Source organism: Lygodium microphyllum, unplaced genomic scaffold (genome assembly GCF_053477565.2).
Source record: "Lygodium microphyllum isolate KBCC unplaced genomic scaffold, Lygodium_microphyllum_v1.1.10 scaffold_78, whole genome shotgun sequence".
Lineage (NCBI taxonomy): Eukaryota > Viridiplantae > Streptophyta > Polypodiopsida > Schizaeales > Lygodiaceae > Lygodium > Lygodium microphyllum.
In genome coordinates this window covers 403,983-426,110 of record NW_028229561.1, presented here as the reverse complement: position 1 = coordinate 426,110, position 22,128 = coordinate 403,983, and the positions used below count along the sequence as shown (strand labels likewise).

Below are 22,128 nucleotides of genomic sequence, written 5' to 3'. Positions count from 1 at the left end.
GAAAGAAAATTAAAAAGCAAAGATGTAAAAGAGACCAGCTCAAGGGAAAACCTCTTATACATTAGAGGAGCTATTGGACCCAAGGGAAGAGGTCGAGGATTCAACACCGACAACAGGAATCGGATGACATGTCATTATTGTGGTAAAACTGGCCATATTGTCAGTGAATGCTTCCACAAGAAAAGAGTACAGCAGATGCAGAATAACCACCACCAAAATCAATTCATGAATGAAAAAGAAGAAAAAGATACTTCCGCTACCATCAACAAATATGACAAACTGTTTTAAGGAATTTGTTCCCATAGTGGATATGGTAAAAACCCTACCAAGATGTAAAGTTTCAAGCCTTAACTTGACTAGGCTGCCAAAGAGCTAGTCTCCTGGTCCATGTTTACATGCAGGGGGGCCAAAAGCCAGCAAGGGTAGAGACTCATCATTTGAGGGGGGGTATTGAGAAATCAAATGATGTATGCCTAGAAGAGGCTTTGTATAAGAGAGATGACAAAAGTTCTATGCTCCAGAAGAGATGTCCAAAATCCCATAAGCACAGAGAGGAAGAGTGGTACTATCCAAAAAAGCTATATAAGCATGTACTTGACACTCATTTCAATGCAATGGTACTTTCATTTTGTGTCACTCAAGATTGTGTTTATGAGTCCAAGCTAATCCATCTTGGAACCTAATTCACTTGAGTTACAATCCTTCACCTCACCATGTTCCATATCTATAATCTGCGTCCTCCATAGCTAGCATAGCTCTAGATCCGTGTTTCTCAACAGATGTCCCATAGGATGAATTATTAGCAAGACTTCTTTGAAGATACACTAGAGATGTGCCACATATGGAAGAGCATTGGCATGGTGTCACTAGTCTTGGGGAGCTCTTCTTCATAATCCGACATCTCATCTCAACACTTCAAGTGTGAATAGTCACAATCTTTGAAGCTTATTCTCTTTGTTATTATACAAGGTGGTGCCCTCAGGAGGAGAACATTAAAGATAGAAATGCTACCTAGAGCCACTAAGTAGTTAAGTATTGAATAATCAAATTCAACAATTAAATAATTCATGATTCAAGAACCATTATGAAGGTGCATGAATGAACATGGATGCAACAATGAATGGAGTTATAGTGAAGACACACTAATGGATCTTCTTTTAAGGTTAAAAAAGTAGACGGAATGGGATAGTGAGAAAAGTAACAACACGAGTAGCCACATGAAAAGGATATGCCACCAACATCACAATGCAACTAGTCAAAGGTGAGATTTTTTTAATTTTCCAAGCATCCCACCAAGTTGGCATAAGCAAGAGCATAGCTCATACAAGGCTTAAGAGATAAAGAAGCTTGCAATCAAAACCTGCAAACATAGCCAATGTGCACCAAGCTCAAGCAAGCTAGTAATATGAGAGCATGTAATACAAGACAACATAAAACATGCAAACATGAATCTTGAACAACAAAGACTTTTAAAATACAAAACAACATAAAACATACAAACATGAATCTTTTTAAAAATAAAATACGGAGAGGATCATGAATGAGAAAATCAATGGATTTGGACCTCCAATGTAAGACAATGGCCACATTAACCAAGTAGATACACCCAGGTCAAACCACCCAAATGATTGCCACATCCATATGTTGCAAATGATTCTATGAGGCAATATGGACTTCAACCTCAACCTGGCTTTATGAATAGACAATGTGTTTTGCAAAATTGTGTGTTCTTTTCATCATGCACAATCCAAGTTTTGACTAGATGACCCTTGCTTGACCATTCTAGATCAATCATAAGAGAATAGGTTGTATCTTTGCATAATATGACATGTCATAAATTGACTTTCTTTTAGTGGCTTACTATGCCGACCATCACAATGCTAATGATGCATATGTAAGTTAAAGCAACTAGGCTTTAGGAAATTACTTCTTTATTTAATTTTCTACAAGCTCGTACAACTTTTGTGTGGATCTTTCTAGCTCTAAGGTAGTGTTGTTTCTTCCTTACTTTCTTTAAGATATTATATATTTTGTAAGCATCTTAAAACAACTATATTTAACCTAGTGCATCGTTAAATTTTTTCTCTACAATAGAGTTATTGTTGGAGACACTTGATATAAAATATTATTTCGAGTTTTCTATTCTCTTTTCATTCTTACATGTTTATGTGGGCATATTAGAGCCATTGAGCCAAGGTACTAGTTCTAGGACAAACTACTATACCGATTGTAAGCATCTTAAGCAACTAGTCCTAAGCTTGTATTTTAATGACAAGCTACTATATATTTTGTAAGCATATAAAGCAAGTAGGTCTATGCTACTACTTCAATATATGCTTCCTCCACAAATACTTTCAATTTTGTAAATATCTTTAAATACCTAGATTTAAGATAGTAATGTGAATTTTTTTATTCTTTATAAAAGAGTATATCTTTCATATTTAAGATAAGAATGTAAATTTCTTGTTTTCTTCAAGCTTTATATGTTTTGTAAGCTTCTTAGATAGCATCTTGAAAGTTGAAATTAAAAATCTTTAAGAACCAAAATTAGTGCCTACTATTGCATTGATGAAGAATACTGAGTATAAGCTACTAGTCATAATATCTTTATTCTAGTATTGATTCTCTATATTCCACAACTTATCCTTTACATTCAAAAACTAAGGCGAAATTCACAATTTTTTTAAAAGTTAGGCTTGAGATTTAAGCAATGAAACATCTTAATACTTATCCTTAGTATTAATTATTGTGATTCAAAACGTGATAGTTTTACACAATAAGATGTGGACTTTCAATTTTTTTTGCTACCTTAAAATGTTTATAAATTTGAAGTAATTATTTACAAGAAATAAGAGTGGTTATAGAGCAAGTGCAAGTGCTGCAATGGGATTTGGATAAAACTATAAGGTCTCTCTTTAAAATTGTTTTTCACAACTATAGTTTAGTGCAATAGGCAGACATAATGCTATCATTGGGTAGCAACGATATAATATGCACGATATAGCTTTATGTTAATCAAAGCATACTTCTTGTGCTAACTAAATATATGAATTTCTTTGTATCCAACTTTTAACTTCTTAAAAAGTAAAAAACTATTAGTGTAAAAGTTAGTAACTTTCAAATGCAATTAAGGAGATTTTTATAGAGAATAAGAAATTAAAAATATCATCAGCTAGAAATTGCACAATGTATCAAGCTTCTTTAAGACAACATTTAAGATATATTGCCTTGCTAAGGAAAACATGTAGAAACTACTACCTTAAAGTTACTGTAGGACGCTACAAAAGGAACACTAGCTTAGACCTAAGTGCTCTAAGATGCTTACAACAGTAACAATAGCTTATAAGAAATAATTAAATAGTATTAGTAAGCCTTAAATATATTAGATATTTCCTAGATATTAATTAGTAAGCCTTTGCATACCTATGACACGTATAAAGATCTAATTGATCCAATATGCTTACAAAAATGCGATGTTTTTGGAATCAAATTTATCATATTAAATCTAGCTCTTGGAAAGTAGTATACCAAACCTTACAAAAGTATGGTACTTTGTAGAAAAAGATAGACTAGCATAAGGCTAATTCCTTAAAGATGCTTATTGACTAGTACAATTTCTCGTAGATAAAAATGAAGCAAGAAAAACACTATCCAAAATTTAACTTTCGAAACAATCATCCAATCTACTCTAGAGACTCTTCGAGATCTTGAGAGAGTCTATGCATCCTCATTGTCGAGAGATGGGAGAGAATACAAGGTAGCTCAAAGACAATGGGGAAAAGGACAGATGCTTTTCTCAAGATATGGGATCGAGGTGCCTTTTTCCTCTTCCAAACCCACATGGTTTGGCATTATAAACCTCCTAATTTGGCTATTCACTAGAACTTTGTAATAGACCTCTCCTTATATAATTCTTGATATGAAAGTCCCTTATAGTTGATTTGTAATTGGTTTTTGCCTTACAACACTTTGTCTTGAGATGTTAATAGGATTTTGACTTCTCTGAACAAAAAAAAAACTTGTCAACAATTAGTTTGACAAAATGCTAACTTAGATATAATTGCTCTTAAGATGCTTACCAAATATGCAATAGCTTGAATAAAATAAAAACTAGAACATATTAGACCTATCTTTTGAAACTATGCATTAAGTAGTTGGTGAACAATATTAAAAAAATTACCATTTTAGATCTAGTTTGTTTTGCACATATAATAGCCTTGTGAGGAATAAAATACACAAAATATGACTCTAGACCTAGTTTCCTAAAGAAGCATACAAAAGGTATACTCACTGGCTAACCCAAATCCAAAAAAGTAATGGATCCTTGAGTTATATGAAGTTAAAAGAAACTAGTATGGGCATGTAGTAAAGTTGGCTTTCAAGGAGAAAATCATATAAAACATCATCAATGGAAAATTAAATATGTCTAAGTTCACTTAAGTTTCTAAATGTTAACTTAAAAATAGTTGTAACAAGTACTTACCTTGCATGAGTAATAATTTACTAAAAAGACAATGATACGTGGACTAAGGGATGAAGACTTCTTTGAGACACTAGGAAAACAAAGATTTCTCAATAGCACAACCTTTCTCAATAAATTAGGATGCATAACTCATAGTCTCATCAAGCTCGTCCAAATACATTGGAGACAAATTTTAGATTCATTGCAATATATACATTGGTGTGCTTCTAATGCTTTGACTACCAATCTTCCATAAATAGTTAATGCATCATTAGTTTCATATTGAGAAATATATAGAATTTCATAATTAGCTTAGAAAGTTGATACATGTTTGGATTGGGAAAGATAGCATTGAGGACTCACCATGTACTTTTTAAGTGTCCAAATGAACAATCAATAATCATTTGTATGGATGAGTCAAAAGTTATTACAAGATTGAAGGTGCAAGATGGGCCTAAAATTAGATCCAAAACAATGGCAATCAACAAAATCCCCCAACATAGGTATTTATCCAATAAAAATCTAATGAATCATGGATAGTTCTAACCAACACATGGATGTAAGAACAAACCATTTGAAGGGACATTCTTGTAATCAACATGGCCGAAAAGATAGTATACATATGTTGGAAACTGAACTTAAAATCCACAACACTTCTTACCTTGGGATGTTACATTATGAATAATCAATAGTTTGATCTTTATACCTAAGATGATTGCAAAGCAAATAGGAAAAGCTACATGAAGTTCTCAATGAGTAGAAGCAAGGCACTCATCTTGCAAATTATTTTTGATGGAGATAAGAGTAAAAAAGATGAGACATTCACTCCATGTTTTTAATTGTGGATAGAATTGTAATGGTAGAATTTTCTTTCACCAAATTCACCCAAAGGTATAGGTCCCTTTTAGCTATCAAGTCATAGTCAAAAGTCATGACTCCACTCAATATATGGAATGCCCCAACTAAACTATTGCTCACACGCACATAAGTTGAAGTGGGATGAATTCATAACAAACATGTGATAAATAACTCATATCATGAAGTGTTTTTATCCAGACTTAAGAGAAACAAAGATGAGCAAATTATGAATGTAAAGATGAGATGAATTCATATCAAGCATGTGACTCTAAAGAAATATATCAATCATAATATCCTCCTTACTAACCAACAAATGTGTGAAAAAGATTACCTAATGATCAATTTACACAAATCCAAAAACACACAATCCATTTCTTGAACCATGCAGTTGGAATAAAGCAACTAATGTCCTCTTAGAACCCAAAAAGAGACATCCCATTTCTTTAAACATATCATTCAAATGGTGCAACTTATTTCCTATTTGGAATCTTGTTTGACTTGAATCTTTTTTGGCCTTTAATTCAAACATTTTGACTATATTGCACTCTTAACATTGTTACACTTATACCAAGTCTTTGTTTACAAGTCTAGATTTCTTTTTTCTTCTTTCCACAACTACTTTTATTCGCATATAAGACCATTGCTCCCAATACTAGACTTCCAAGACCACTGCTACTAGCGATACCCCAACCTCCCCTCTACCCTCTACACCTATATCCTTACCAAATGGCCAACACAACTCCCCCCCTTAGCAAGATGCTCCCTCCGTCCAGGCATGCAAACATCCTCAATCTCCCTCATCCTAGCACCCTTTGTCTATTTCCTTAGCCAAGCCACTTCCATCTCCCCTTCTCGTTAGGGGTTAGATAACATCACTAGAATTATCAAAATTAGCTCGCTTAGAAGTGTCAACACCATAGACACATGAGCTAGTGAGACCCATGAGATTGTTGTCGGCCCACCCCAACAGTCAAGAAACTCTACTCCAACCCCACACATACATATGGCCCCTACCTTCCATGATTTGCTTTGCTCCAAACACAAAGCTTACCCTCAAAGAGAGGGTGACGATCCTCAAGGCATCATCTCTAGCTTGTAGATGGTTGGAGATCGATCCCATTCATATTCTTAAGGACTCCATTTAGATAGTTCTCACTAGGAGTCAAGTCATAGTCCCCAAGTGGTATGCATTGGAAAGGGGTACTATCTAATATTGTGGAAAGCTTCTATCAGGGCACACCTACACTTATGGGTGATAGCTATGAGTGGCACAAAGACACATGCAAGAAATCATGTGTGTACATGTTACAAGGAGAGCCATGGGGATCTCTATGAGAGTGGATGATGCACTTAATGGTTTATTGGTCATCCATGCCTCAAGTAGCCAATAAAAGAGGCAACACTTTTGGACTACCCTCAGTCAATCCCAACCTCAACCATTGGATAGTAAGGGGTGACTCTAACATGGTGGAGGCCTTAAGAGGTTAGGAGACAGATACACAAACCATTAAAGAAAGAGAGAAGACTACCTTGGAGGAGCTCTTATTTTAGAGATCGGAGGATAAGTTTCATGGTTCATAGTGGATTTTGGTAAGTCTGGAGGCCCACTCTTATTCTGTAGGAGAGAAGGTAGCAAGAGCTTGGACTTTTTCTAGGATTTCCAAGATCGATCGGTCTTATGTGGTTGATGAGGCTTGTGAGAAAGGTGGCCCAATGAGCATTGTACCTCACATGACTCTCTCTAATACTCCAAATTGATTGTTCCAAGATGACAATCTTATAGATTTCGTTGCATAGACAAAGGGATATAAACCTTTCTCAACTACATAGGAGAGAGAAGGTAGCAGGAGCTTGGACTTTTTACATGATCGATCTTATATGGTGGCAGGAGCTTGGACTTTTTACATGATCGATCGATCTTATGTGGTTGATGAGGCTTGTGACAAAGGTGGCCCAATGAGCTTCGTACCTCGCATGACTCTCTCTAATACTCCAAAGTGATTGTTCCAAGTTGGCAATCTTATAGAGTCCATTGTATAGATAAAGGGATATAGACCTTTCTCAGCTACATGGGAAACAAGAGACTTCAATGAAAGCCTGAAGGAGATCAACCACTCCTTGAAGGAGGAGGCCATGAGGAGAAGACACAACCTTCTAGAGAGAGTGAGAGGACCACGAGAGCATGATAAGATGCACTTCAGAGGGAAACAAAGTTAATAGAGATTTCTTCCATATTTAGAGAGCTAAACACATTAAGCAAGGCTTATGCAGACTCTCAAGAGTTTATGGATCAAATTGCACACAGCTCTCTAGAGGTAGGACAAGTGGTGACAAGAGTACTATATAACTTAACTAGGATCCATGACTAGACTTCTAAGCTATGAGAGGGACAGAGAGTATACCAAAACAGCAAAAAGAAAATCACCAACTGGAGAAGCAAACATTAAGTGGCTCTTCCTGCGGAGGAACTAGAGAAGGCACTTCTAGCCTTGTCCTCTACTATGTGTCTTCACCAAGAGGGACTCAATAAGTTATTTCTAGAGCAGTAGGTTAGAGGAGTTGTTTCTCTTTATTTCTCAACACAACCAATTTCTTGTCAACAAGGCTAGAGGAGAGTCAATATCCATCCCCCTTTCTATTTTAATTTGTAGTAGAGGGCATGAGCTCTTTCTTGGCAAAGGGATCTAGTGGTATCACATGATCAAGTTATCCATCCCTACCTCAAGGAGCTCCTTGATCTAGAGTTTACATATGATACAATGGTTTATCTAGATGGAGATAAAAGAAGCTTTAGGGCCAATATAGAAGCAATGCAAATGTTTTGCAAAGCATCAGGTGTTTTCATGAACTAGTACAAGTCCTATGGATTTTGGCATGTGACATGGGGTGGCCAACATGGCAACCACATGAAAATTTTACCTTCATACCCTCTACTACCGTAGTGAGAAATCTCAAATACCATGTGAGGATTGACATTGCTTCAAAATAGTAGTTAGTACCTCTTTCTTGACCATGAGATAGAAGCTCCTTTACTAGAGTTTAGCAAGGCTTTCAATAACAGAGAGAGTGGTGGTTTCCAACCATGTTCATCTTAAAACCATACAATACATCATTCCTATTGGGCATTCTCTAGGTCAAGCCTTGGCCATATATAAGAAGCTGAAAAGACATATATTTTAGTGAGAGATTGTTGCTAATACCATGTCACACAGACATAGGTATAAAAGTGTGAGACATGTAATTTATGGGACTTTGTGACAATAAAACAATTACTATCTCTCATCTCACCTCCTTACTCACAACTTCCATGGCTTCTCTCTCTTCTTTCTTATCTCTGTAGTCTTTCTCTCTCCTCCACTCATTTTCTTCTCTTTTTTCTCTTCTGCTCTCTTCTCTCTCCTCTTAGTCATCTTCTTTACAAGTGGTATTAGAGCTTAAGCTTTTGATCCATTTGATTTTCTCATTTTCAAATATTTTCTCTATTTTTCCACTATTAAATGTTGGACAAGTACAAAAGACACATGGCACGCACTTGCAAGCATTCTACTTAGAGCAGAGGCTAACCTTGAAGCTCTAACAAAGATTTGGAGGAGATTTAGCCAAATCATGGCTAAAATAGCAGGTCGTGCATTAATTACAGGCCATTTTGGAGATAACTTTGAGAAAGAAGAGGTAATTGGACTTAGGGAAGACTAAAAACTCGGTTATTTTTTGAAATAGAGCTTTCTTTTTCTTCTCCCAAGCTTGTCGAAGCTTCCATGGAGGATTTGTTTCATCTTTCTCTTCTCCAAGGCTTGTAAAGCCTCAACCACTATCATATCTTGCTTCTATACGAAGTTTTGAATCCAAACATAACCATTGTTCAAAGAAGCAAGCAGCCACATGATATTCAAGAGGTAATTTGAACAACTCGAAAATTGCGCTGATTTTTTGGGCCCTCAAGACAGCTCACAACTACTTCTTTGGCTGGGATCAGTGGTAGTGATCACTGAAGGGTACTAGAGTTTGTAATCTTCAGCTTGAAGCATTCCTTCCCATCATTTCAACATTTCTTATTCTTCCCCAAACCCTAACAAGCGCAATTCATGGGCATCCATTAAAGCTTGAACAAAGCTTCTCAATTTCAAAGGGCTTTTACTCTATTTTATCTCTAAATCTTATCTATAGCAAGTATCCATCAAGATGCATGAAGCATTCGAAGCATTTGAGCTCTCTTGACTCTTTCAAGCTTCTATGACCGCTAAGGCTTAAGTTTTTCTTCAAGCATTAAGTTCATGGTTTCTGAAGCTTAATGACCACTAAGGCCTTTCTTTTCAAGAGAGTTTACATGGTTTTGATCCTTCATTATCAACGTTGGAGCATTCTTGGTGCAAATGGAGTATTATTGTGCTATGGAGTCTATTCTTGAGTCAATATTTGAAGTAAACAGGATTGAGCTTCAATCTTAAGTCTTTGATGTTTCAAGATTGCTTTTAAGTATTCAAGCAACAAGGATTGAAGGTTATTTTCCCAACATTGAGCATTGGGAGGCCTATTCAAGCATTTGGGAGTATTCAAGTCTTCATCAAGCCACACAAGACATCTCTCTCATCAATTCTTGATCTCCCATGTTAATCCTTTGTTGAGCTTCATCCAATTGTTGGAAAGATTAAAGAATTGAGAAATTTCATTCGCTTCAACCTCTTCAATAATCAAATCAACCCATTCACAGATTGTATTGCTCTTTTGAATCAAAATAGAGAATTAGAAGCCTAGTTTAGCATCAGGGCATTGCATTAAACTTCTTGTTTAAGAGTGAATTATCGATTGCGATCATTACCCTAATCCAATGTCTCGTGGATATTTGATTGATTCATAGAAAAATATAGGAAAAATCCATTCTAAAGGGCAAGTCAAGCAAGGAGTAATTGCGTGGTGAGACCCTCTTCTTACTCATTTTGTCAAATCAAATTGCATTCTATTGCATCACATGGAATGAGTTGGATAGATATTTTCAATTATGCATATTATGTTGATTGATTAGAATAATATGTCTCTGCCATGTTCAAATTCCCACCAAGGAAAAAGGTGGATGCCCCGGGGAGAGAGTGGATAGTAGAGGTGACCCTCCCCCACTATTAAATATCCCAAAGACCTGGGGAGAACTTTGCCCATATTCAAAGCCCGTGTAAGAAGTCTGTCATGCCATTTTATCCCTCACACATGTACTGCAAGTAGAGGATTGAAGATCCAAGTATTCATGAAGATTCAAGCCACTTGAAGAACAAAACAAAGTAAACCACGACTATTACACGACATTACAGGGTATAAACAGGTCATTGCAGGTACCATCCTCATCATTGGGATACAAGTGCACATACTACAAGTTGCCCTAAGTCTTATCCAACTCCCCACAAGGTTTGGTAGCCTTTAGGTATACCAATTTTGGTTCCACGTCTAGAAACAAGATACTTGCAGGTTGAGACAGGGTACATGATTAGATAGTTTAGTCACAGAGATTGGATTATAGAATTTTCTCTTTTAAATATATTATAATGTGCTAGTGCTCATCTCGAAGAGGACATGCATCATTGGCTTAAATTTAAACAAAAAAATTTGATAATCGAAGCTTCCTAGCTCAAGTTATAGTCGATTTACTGACACGGGATTCTCTAGAACTACACTATCATGGGAGGTCACAAGGAAAGAATAAGGTCCATGATGAATATGCCCAACAAATCAGAGATTCCTTATGAAAAGATACACCCCAAGAGAGCCCTGAAGATCCTCATATACAAGGAGAACTTAGTGCTCTCAATTATACCATATGTGAAGATGAAAATAGAAATGCTCATAAGCATGGAGAGCTTTTTATCAAGAGTCGAGCAAATGGTCTTATCCAACTATCAAACGAAGTCTTCTATTGAAAAGTTAGTGGATTCTACAACCCGAACAAAGGCTTCAATCAACAAATTGATAGAGTCCAATGCACAAATTTCTCAACCTCACTTGGTTACATTGAGCAACTTTGCTTTGTTACATTTGGAAGGGTTTGTGCATACTTACTAGAGGTACATTAAGAAAGAGAACATATTAGCCGAGAATTGGAATGCATTTAAGACAATTATTGATAAGGTCTTTATTTCCCCTCTTGAAAAATAAAAATTGGCACAAAGATAGTACAGATTAGAGCAAAGAGGCCTAAGTGTACGAGAGTATATTAATCAATTTCCCAACCTCACTAGCCAAACTCCAAGAGTAAATGTATGGTCTAAAACCTTCATTATCAGCTGATGTTATGGAACAAAAGCCCTCTATCCTCTTCAAGGCCATTAAGCTTGCACATAGGTATGGAAGGAAGTATAAAAGAGAATCTACATTTTAGCCTACTTTTGGATTGTTTTAAAACAAGGGCAAGTTGGCAATGCTTATGGCAACAATCATGCATCGAGTAGAAGCTTTAGAGTGCCAACTTATCCATCATTTAATGCTTCAAAGCCTCAAGGCAATTTCAAAACAACAAAGATTCCAAGCGTGAATTATAAATAAAGGGACAACAAGTCTAGAAATATTTCATCCAATTGTACTCCAAAGTCTATCCCTATGGATTTATACAAAGAAAAAAAGAAAAAAGACTTGTGTTTCAATTGTGGTGAGAAATATACACCTGACCATACAACAAAGTGTGCGTATAAGAATGCAAAGCCAAGATTCATAACATGCTAGTTTTTGAAGATTCAAAAGATGATAATGAAGAGGCAAATGCACTTATGACTGCCATGGAAAATGAGTATATTGATAAAAATATTAGGCAAAAATAGCTCTATGATCCTGCTGACAGTTTTCCTTTTGACCCTGGTGGTAGTATTCCTTTTGATCTGGGAAGGATCCATGATGAGACACATGCTACCATTGTTTGTTCCATCTCAATGCATACTTGTACAGATTCTAAGAGTCCTAAAGTAACCAAATCAAGAAGCTTCTGGAGATGGGGTTCATTGAGCCTAGTTCTTCAACATATGCCTCTTTCATCTTATTAGTGAAGAAGAAAAATGGATCCTTCAAGATGTGTATTGATTACAAGGATGTAAATAATATCACAGTAAAGAATACATATCCGATTCCTAAGGTAGATGGTTTTCTTAATGAGTTCAAGGGAGCTAGGTTCTTTACCAAAATTGACTTGAGATCAAGATATCATCAAATCCATAAGCGAGGGTAATGAAGTTGAAACAACCTTTAGGACGAACTGTGGGTTATACCATTTCTTAGTAATGCAATTTGAACTTACCAATATTCCAACTACCTTCAGAAGTTTGATGAATAAGATTTTGCAACTTTTCTCTTTTAGTTTGTCCTTATTTTCTTCAATGACATACTTATTTACAACAAGACACTACAGAATCATTGATAAGAGTTTTTAATATAATCCTAAGAAGGTATAGTGTATTAGAGATTGGCCAATACCTACTACCACTACTTAGACGATTTCTTGGTCTATTGTCATTCTATCACAACTTCATAAAATGAGAGATTAGCACTTAAGAGGTCCATTATTTAACACTATCAAGTTATCCAAAATAATTTAGTACTAGTTTACACCAAACCATTGTAATAAAGTAACATGTACTCATACATCAATATATAGATTGGTTTGGTATTATGATCTCTCCAAGTCATTATGTCAGGTGTTATGATATCATCTCATAAAGATTTCTAACATAACTTCAAGTCACAAGAGATTAGTCATTTTATATACTTCATTAATATCCAACTATGATCAACTACAATTAACAACGTTATTATTCTAATGACCATAGTAAGCTAACTTCTTACTTCTCCTAATATTTTAGTATGTCTAGATTTTTCTAAAAAGTTTACCATACAAAGTGATGTCAGTGGCCATGGCATACGGGTTGTATTGCTATAAGAGCATGGAGTTATTGCCTTTGAGAGTCGCAAGGTTACAGATAAGGAGATGGCTATGAATGTCTATGACCGAGAGATGTTGGCTATTCTTCATGCAATAAAGAAGTGACATCATTATTTGTATAATAGTTCATTTAGAGTTTAAAGTGTTCGCAGAGTCTTAAAGTACTTTATTACTCACGCAAATCTCACTTCTAAGCAACGTAAGTGGATAGCTACCTTGTAAAATTATGATTTTGATATCACTTATACAAGGGGTAAGAAAAATGTGGTAGCTGATTCTCTTTCCGAAATGTGGATATATAAGGTTAGCTACATAATGATTGGATTGAGGAGTTACATGAGGCCTACCTTTCCAAGAAATCCTCTAAGTGAAGTAGTGGAGGTAGGTGGTGACCAATCTTTGACACACTTCAACCTTCTTAGAATTACCCTATATCCCTTTTTTATTAGCAATATAGCCTAAGTACTCCATCTCTATTTACTAAAAAAGTAAATCTTCTCCTTAGCAAATACTTTGTCATACCTCAATACATCAAAAACCTTTTTCATATATAACAAATGAACATGTAGTGTCTTGCTGTAAATCAATATCTCATTGAAGAAAACAAGGACAAAGTAAAAGAGGAAACGTTGTAAAACCTTATTCATCGAACTCTGAAAAGTAACAGGAGCAGTGGTAAGTCCAAATGGTATCACCAAGAAATAGTATAACCCACAATCAATCCTAAAGGCTGTTTTAGCTTCATCACCCTCTCGTAGATGGATCTAATAATATATTGATCTCAAGTCAATGCTCTTAAAAGAACCTAGCCCCCTTGAGCTCATCAAGAAAATCATCTACCCTCTGAATCGGATACTTATTCTTCACTGTGATCTTATTTAGATTCCTACAATCAATACACATCTTGAAGGGTCCATCTTTCTTCTTCACTCCGAAGAAGCATACAATGAAGAACTAGGCTCAATGAACCTCATCTCTAAAAGCTCCTTGATTTGGTTGCCCACTTTTTCGCACTAACATTTAGATAATCTGTAGGGTGGCTTATTGACTGGCTTTGAATATGGCTCCAAATCTATAGGGTGATCGATTGCTCTCTTGAGAGGTAAGAAAATAGTCACTTCAAACAAATCCTTGTACTCCTCGAGTAGAGCTTTCAAAGCTGGATACTCAACTAAATTCTTGAATTGATCTTCAACCTCTTTGTTTAGGTGTAAAACAAAAATACAAGAGCATCTCTTATACTCATTGAGTTGCTTTATAGTGATAAGCTTAAAATTAGATTTACTAAGGATTCCTTGTAGGATATAAGCTACTCATCAATGACGAACTCCATGTACAACTGTGAAAAATTCATAGAAATCTTCACTAAGGTCATCAGCCAATCACATCCAAGGACAACATCTATGGGTCCGATTTTCAAAGTAATCAAGTTTGCCTTTGCTTCATAATATTCAACCAATTGTATAGAAACCCATGGACATATTTAAGTGTTCATCTCCTCTTCACCATTACTTACCTAAACTCTTATGGGCTGTTGTCAATCAATGGAAAAATAATGCAACTTGTCCACAACTGACTTATTCACGTATTACTACTCTCTATTAAAATAAATATATCCTTCTCATGAATGGTACTCTTCATAGAAATGTATTAGGACTCTTAGAATCTGTCCAAATACCCATTGAGATGGAACAAACAATGGAAGCGCCTGTCTCATCATGGATCTCTCCTAGATCAAAATGAATACTATCACCAAGGTCAAAAGAAAAAGTGTCAGTAGAATCATAGAATTGTTTTCGCCCAATATTCTTCTCAATATACTCATTTTCCGTGGCAGCCAGAAGTGCATTTGCCTCATCATTATCATCTTCTGAATCTTCAAAAACTAGTATGTTATGAACCTTGGCTTTGCATTCTTATACGCATACTTTGTTGCATGGTCGACTGTATACTTCTCACCACAATTGAAACACAAGCCTTTTTCCTTCTTTTCTTTGTATAGGTCCATAGGCATAGACTTTGGAGTACCATTAGGTGAAATATTACTAAACTTGTTGTCCCTTTATTTATAATTCACTCTTGGACTGTTTGCTATCCTAAAATTGCCTTGAGTCCTTGAAGCATTAAACGATGGATAAGTTAGCACTCTAGAGCCCATACTCCATGCATGATTGCTACCATAAACATTGCCAACTGCTGCCCCTGTTTTAAAACCATACTTGGTTGTCTAAAAGTGGGTTGAAATGTACATTTTCTTCTATACTTCCTTCCATATCTTTCCGCAAGCTTAATAGCCTTGAAGAGGGTAGTGGGGTTTTACGCCATAACATCAGCTCTAATAATGATAATTCTACATCATACATATACTTGTGGAGTTTAGCTTCATCACTTATAATCACTATGTACACAGTGAGGTGGAGAAATTGATTTATATACTCTTATACACTTAGGTCTCTTTGCTCCAATCCGTACATTCTTCGTGTCAATTTTACTTTTTCAATAGAGAAAACAAAGACCTTGAGCATAAGTGTCTTAAATGCATCCCAATTCTCCACTAGTATATTTCCTTTCTTGATGTACCTCCAGCAAGTATGCATAAACTCTTCCAAATATAACGAACCAAAGTGAATCTTCATGTCACTAGTCCTAGGAAATAATCAAAATAGGACTCAAATTTTAAAATCCATTCCTCTAAGTCGGATATGTACTTTGCTAAAACTATTTTATCTTTTAACTCTGTCTCGTAAAAAGGTTGCTATTCTAAAATAGGTTGATTCTGATTGGTAGGCATTGGACTTCCAAAATGGGTCGATGCTCTTCCATAAAGTGGCTGAGAATTAGTTTGGAACCTTCCCGATGGTAAAGAACCCCTAAAAACTTGAGGATTCAGCCCATGAACTTTGGATTAGCACCATCTATGTTGCCTGAATAATCATCATTCCTTTGAGAAGCTTCTCCCATTTCATATTGACTATTTGGAATGCCTCTTCATCCAATAATACCTTGACTTTGCACATTAAGATTGGATAGCTAAAGTGAAATTGATGACTTACTATTTCATTATGCTTTTTTCCTAGCATCCTTGGTACGCGTTTGCATTTGCATCCATTGAGAAAATTGAGCCATAATTTATGCATTGGACTCTACCAATTTGTCGATTGAAGCGTTCATTTGGGTTGTGGAATCCACCAACTTTTTAATAGAGGACTTCCTTTGGTGGTTGAACAACACCATTTGCTCAATTCTTAATAAAAACTTGGCATGCCTATGAGCATGTCCATATTCACACATGGTATAATTGAGAGTACTAAGTTCTTGCAATTGAGGCTCTTTAGCACTCTTGAGGTGCGTTTTCTAGCAAGGAATCTCTGATTTATTTCCCATGCTCATCCTGACCTTATTTTTTTCATTGTGACCTGTCATGAAAGTGCATTTCTACAAGACCCCCCCATTAGTAATTTAGCTGTAACTTAAGCTAGGAAACTCTGATTGCCAAATATTTTGGTTCAAATCAAAGCCAATGGCACCCTCTTTACCCTATTTTACCTTGTTTTGATTTTCAAGAGGCTTGAATCTTCATGAGTACTTGAATCTTCAATCCTCCACTCGCAATACCTATGTGAGGAATAAAATAGCATAGCAGGCTCCCTACACAAGCTTCAAATAACCAAGAGGTGGGTAAAGTTCTCACCGGGTCGATTAGTTACATCCCTTCGGGATCTTTAATAGTGCGGGAGGGTCACCTCTCTATTGTCCCACTATCTCCTTCGACATCCACATTTTTCCTCAATGGAAATCTCAATATAGCAAAGACGTGCTATTCTAATCAATCAACATAATATGCATAACTGGAAATATCCATTAAGCTCATTCCATGTGATGCAATAGAATGGAATTTTAATCGACAAGATGAGTAGGGAGAGGGTCTTACCACGCAATGACTCATTGCTTGACTTACCCTTTACAAGAATTTTTTATTTATTTTTTCATGAATCAATTAAATATTAGCAAGACATTGGATTAGAGTAATGATTGCCACCAACAATTCAATGTTGAACAAGAAGTTTAATAAGAATTAATATGAGAGATCAAGAATTGATGAGAAAAATGTCTTGTGCTTGATGAAGACTTGCATACTCCCAAATGCTTGAATAGGCCTCCCAATGCTCAATGTTGAGAAAATAACATTCAATCCTTGCTCATTGAATGCTTGAAAGCCTCTTGAAGCATCAGAGACTTGAGATTGAAGCTCAATCCTGTTTGTTCCAAATCTTGACTCAAGAATAAACTCCATAGCTCAATAATTCTTCATTTGGACCCAGAATGCTTCAATGTTGATAATGAAGGATCAAAACCGCATAAATTCTCTTGAAAAGAAAGGCCTCAGCCCTCATTAAGCTTCCAAAACCATGAGCTTAATGCTTGAAGAATAATTTTACTAAATTTCTCCTTCATAGAAGCTTGAAAGAGTCAAGAGAGCTCAAATGCTTTGAATGCTTGATGAATCTTGATGGATACTTACTGTAGATAAAATCCAAAGATGAAATGAGTAAAAGCCCTTTGAAATTGAAAACCTTTGTTCAAGCTTTAATGGCTGCCCATGGACTCCACATATTAGAGTTTGGGGAAGAATAAGAAATGTTGAAATAATGGAAATGAATGCTTCAAGCTGAAAATTACAAGCTCTAGTAAACTTCAATAATCACTATCAATGATCCCAACCAAAGAAGAAACAATTGTGAGCTACCCTAAGGACCCAAAAAATCAATGCAATTTTCAGACTATTCAAAATACTTCCCAAATGCCACGCGGCTGCTTGCTCCTCTCAAGAATGGTAATGTTTAAGTTCAAATCTTCATGTACAAGCAAGATATTATCGTTGTTGAGGCTTTACAAGTCCTGGAGAAGAGAAAGATGGAAGAAATCCGCTATGGAAGCTTCAAGCAAGCTTGGGAGAAGAAGAAGAAAGCTCTACTCCAAAAAGTAACTCAATTTTCACTCTTTCCTAAATCTAGTTTTTTTTCCAAGTTAAATTTGGCTGATTATATTCTCAAAAAAACTTATTACAACGGAGTGCTCATGCTCAACAGACTAGCTGGAGCTGATGCAAAGTCACCAATACATCATGTATACAAGCCTCTCAAGGTGGTCTGGGGGGGATGGGGGAAAGAAGCCATGGTAAGGGGGGGGGGGGTGTGTCGCCAACTGGGGCTGCCTGCCTACATCATGAAAAACAGACCTTGGCCGCCCCAAGTACGCATGAAGTGACCTCCAAGCTCCTGATGAGCCCTGGACTCACTCTGCACCTACTCCCATCGGCCGCAGAGGGAGTGGATGATGGAGGTTCAGAGCTCTGCTAAGGTCGCATGTGCTGAAAGTCTCTCTTTGCCGAAAGCCTCCTAACACCGTGCCTTCCAGATATGCCATCCAGTAAGACTCCCTATGATCTCCCATACCTTCGAGCAGTCTGTTGTGGGCTCCAGTACCTGGCGGATGGGTAGAGCCTCCAAACCGACCATTGCGCACAACCCTGCCTCAATAATGAATATCGTGTCCTGCATCCCCGCCTCATACAGAAGGTGACGACCCTGGCTGACTGCCTCCCAACAGAAAGCCCCCCATGAGATAAATCCAAGGTTGGGTACTATACAGCGAAGGATGCAGCATGTCCTCTCCACACGAGCTGCGCCTCCTTACATGACCAAAGGCGGTGCTTTGGGGTTTCCAGAGGCTGTTGTGTGCAGCACTTACAACCTCTCTCCTTCTGCATCTGGGCAAGCAAACTTCCCACCGCCAAGCCTCCATGTGCCACTAGCCATAGGAAATACCACACCCTCCTCGGCCTCCAGTTATTCCGTAGGCGGCGCTAGAAGGTCCATCGAAAGGGCTCCGTGATGCTATGCTCCGCCCAGTGCCTGCTATGTGACGGTGCCCAGTCCATATCCTCCTGCATCAGTGCATGTCTACGAATCCTGGCAGTGTACTCTAGGAACATGGGTGGCTTCTTGGCGACCATAGAGGCCCGCCATAGCCACTCTCCTGGATCCCACTCCAGCTCGTTAAGTGGTCTGCCCTCCTAGATCCAAAGGTGCCACTCCCTGAGCTCCTTCCAAAAAACATAGGGATCTAGTCGCCAAGTCTTTCCCTGAAGGCCCACCACTCGAATCCTCCTCCACGAAAGGGCGGCAATCCCCTCATCCTGCTGCCCTCTGTTAAGGGTCAAACGTCCCCCCTTTTGAACGGCGAAGAAAGTCCCCTGTGAGGCGCCGCCCACTCTACTTGCCACCTCAAGGGGGATGCCTGCTGGTGAAAATCTAGCTGCCCATACCTTCTCGGGCTTTATCGGCTCTCGTATCGAGGGAGCAAGCCACTCCGGAGGTATTGCTGCATCTATCTCCCTTCTCCTCAACTCCACTCCTCTCTGGCAGCCTGATACTTGCTGCACCACCTCCTCGTCCACCATCCTGTACACCTCCCACCATGTCCTGACAGTACGAGCCAGGTCGGCAGCCTCCCACCCAGCCCACTGGATATGGGAGCGCTCACCTATCTATGCCCCTTCCCGATCTTTGACCTGGGGTTTCCAGATCACCGGCTGACGGTTTATCTCCTCGTGGCAACTTGGGCGGCTCTAGATTAGGGCCTTGCGGAGACCCTGCCACATGCAGAGTAAGCTGCGAAGGAAAGGTGATTTGGGGGGGTAATCTGGGCTGATGTGAAGATCCATCTCACGGATGGCCTCCACTCGCCGCCAAGCCTCGGTCCACAGTCTTGAAGGCCCTCCTGCAATAAGATCTTCCAGGTCTTCCCTCCTGGTGTGAGACCGTGGACAACTAGCTTACCCAAGAGGGCCATACTCTGATACTCTGGGTCTATGATCCCAAGCCCTTCCTCTGGCCTATATTGTATGGTGGCCGTCCACGCCACCTTGGCCCTGGAATCCCTGGAACCATTAGACCCTGACCAAAGGAAATTCCGCACTAGGCGGCAAAGTTGCACTATGCAAGATGAGAAGAAGCACCAACACGAGGCGATGTACCGGGCCGTCGCTAGGAGGACCTGGTTAACCACCAGGGCTCGTCCGGCTAGTGAGAGGCGAGCCGTGCTTTAGTAGGTTAGTTTCCTTCGAATAGAATCAAGGACAGGAAGAAACTACTGGACAGGAGTGATGTTGAGTCCCACCTGGAACCCTAGGTACCAGACGGTCTGCCCTCTACTCACCCATCTAAATCCTAGGTGAACGCCCCACTCCGTGCTAGAGTCCATGTCTATGAGGAAACCAACCGAATTTTGCCAATTGATTTTCACTCCCGCTGCAGAATAGAATACGTCAAGAGCAAGCCTCACTCTCTCCAACATCAACTCATCGTCCTCTATGTAGAGGGTTGTATCATCTGCGTACTTTGAGTCTAACAACTCAGTCTCCTCTCTCACTGGAACTCGGAGGCCGTGTAATCTGCTCACACGTGCCCTGAGGAAGTGAGACATCGCCTCTGCGAAGAGAAGAAACATGTATGGGGCCAAGGGGCAGCACTGTCGAACCGATCTCGCTAGACGAAACTCCTCCCCTCTCCTTCCGCCTATGAGAACCCTATTGGTGGCCGATCTGTAAAGAGCAGAGACCCCACGAATCCAAACCTGGGGGAATCCCAACCTCACCATGGTGCCCTCTAGGAAATCCTAGTCCCCCCTCTCATAAGATTTCTTGAAATCCAAGAGTAGTATGGCCAGTCTCTGCCCACTGTGCTGAGCCCACTCAGTCGCATCAAATAAGGTAAATACATTGTTTAGGATGCTCCTATCCTGGACAAAGCCTGTTTGTGTGTCATGGATGATATCTGGAAGCACGGGGCGTAGTCGCCTACCAATCATCTTTGCCAATGCCTCATAGGCCACTAACAATAAGGTGATCAGTCTCCACTAGGAAAGCTCTAACCGGTCTCCCACTTTGGGAAGAAGACTGATGAGGCCTGCCGAGAGACTCCCTGGCATCTGTCCTGAAGTGAAAATCTCTCGGAAGGCCATCAATAGGGGATCCTTCACCACTTTCCAGTAGGTAGTGAATAAGGCCTTAGAGAGGCTATCCTCCCCCATGCATTTCTGCCCATCCTGTGTATGGAAAGCCTCCTCTAGTTCCTTCTCTGTGAAGGGGGCTAGGAGGGAGCGTTCCATCTCCTCTGTGACATGGGATAGGATGTAATCCCATACTTACTGTCTACATCTCTGTCCTCTAGCTGAAGCTGTCTCCTGCAAGAAGAGGCGTGTGTAATAGTCGGTGGCAATCTCCATCACCTCGTCTGGGCTAGAACGAGTCCTCCCATAGTGATCCCGAAGGCTGCGTATCTGCTCTCCTACAGTGCGAGGCTGGTGCACTTGGAAGAACTCCCTGCACATCATGTCCCCCTTCCGCGCCCAGAAGGCTGCTGAGGTTCGGAAAGAAAACTCCGAGCACCTGTCCTCTAGGCCAGCAATGGCTGCTCGCGTGCGCACCTCCTATGCGTGGAGGGTAGGGTCCCCTGGTGCCTCCTCTAATAATCTCTACATGGCTGCAAGGTCCCACCGAAGTGCACTCTCCTCCTCCCAGCTTTGCTACCTGGACTGTATGGCTGCCTCTTGGCAGATTCTGCTCCACTCTGCTAGGACCTCTGCGACCTCCTCTGCTATCCAGTCCCTCCTGCCCCGCTCTCTGATCCAAATCTGCTCTATCTATCTTGTCACCTCCTCCCTCCCTATAGATCGAGTCAGGGATCCGACAGGATCGTGCGTCTAGGGGGGATGTTGGGGGGTCAAGTGTTAGAAGAACTGGGCAATGATCGGACAACGTGGTGCTTGCAAACTGCTCAATCTGGCCTCCACAAGAACCTCCCCACTCTCCCACATAAAACCTGTCCAACCT

The 22,128-nt window shown here is 39.0% G+C and overlaps 1 protein-coding gene across 1 annotated transcript in view; it reads right to left on the bottom strand.

The window, feature by feature from the left end:
* Positions 1-3,514: 3,514 nt before the first annotated feature.
* The window catches only part of LOC148008701 (pseudouridine-5'-phosphate glycosidase-like), a 187,079-nt gene continuing 168,465 nt past the window's right edge, over positions 3,515-22,128 (bottom strand). The window contains exon 15 of the transcript XR_015689971.1: positions 3,515-4,002. The gene's annotated coding sequence lies outside the window, so the exon portion shown is untranslated. The remainder of the gene's footprint in view (positions 4,003-22,128) is intronic.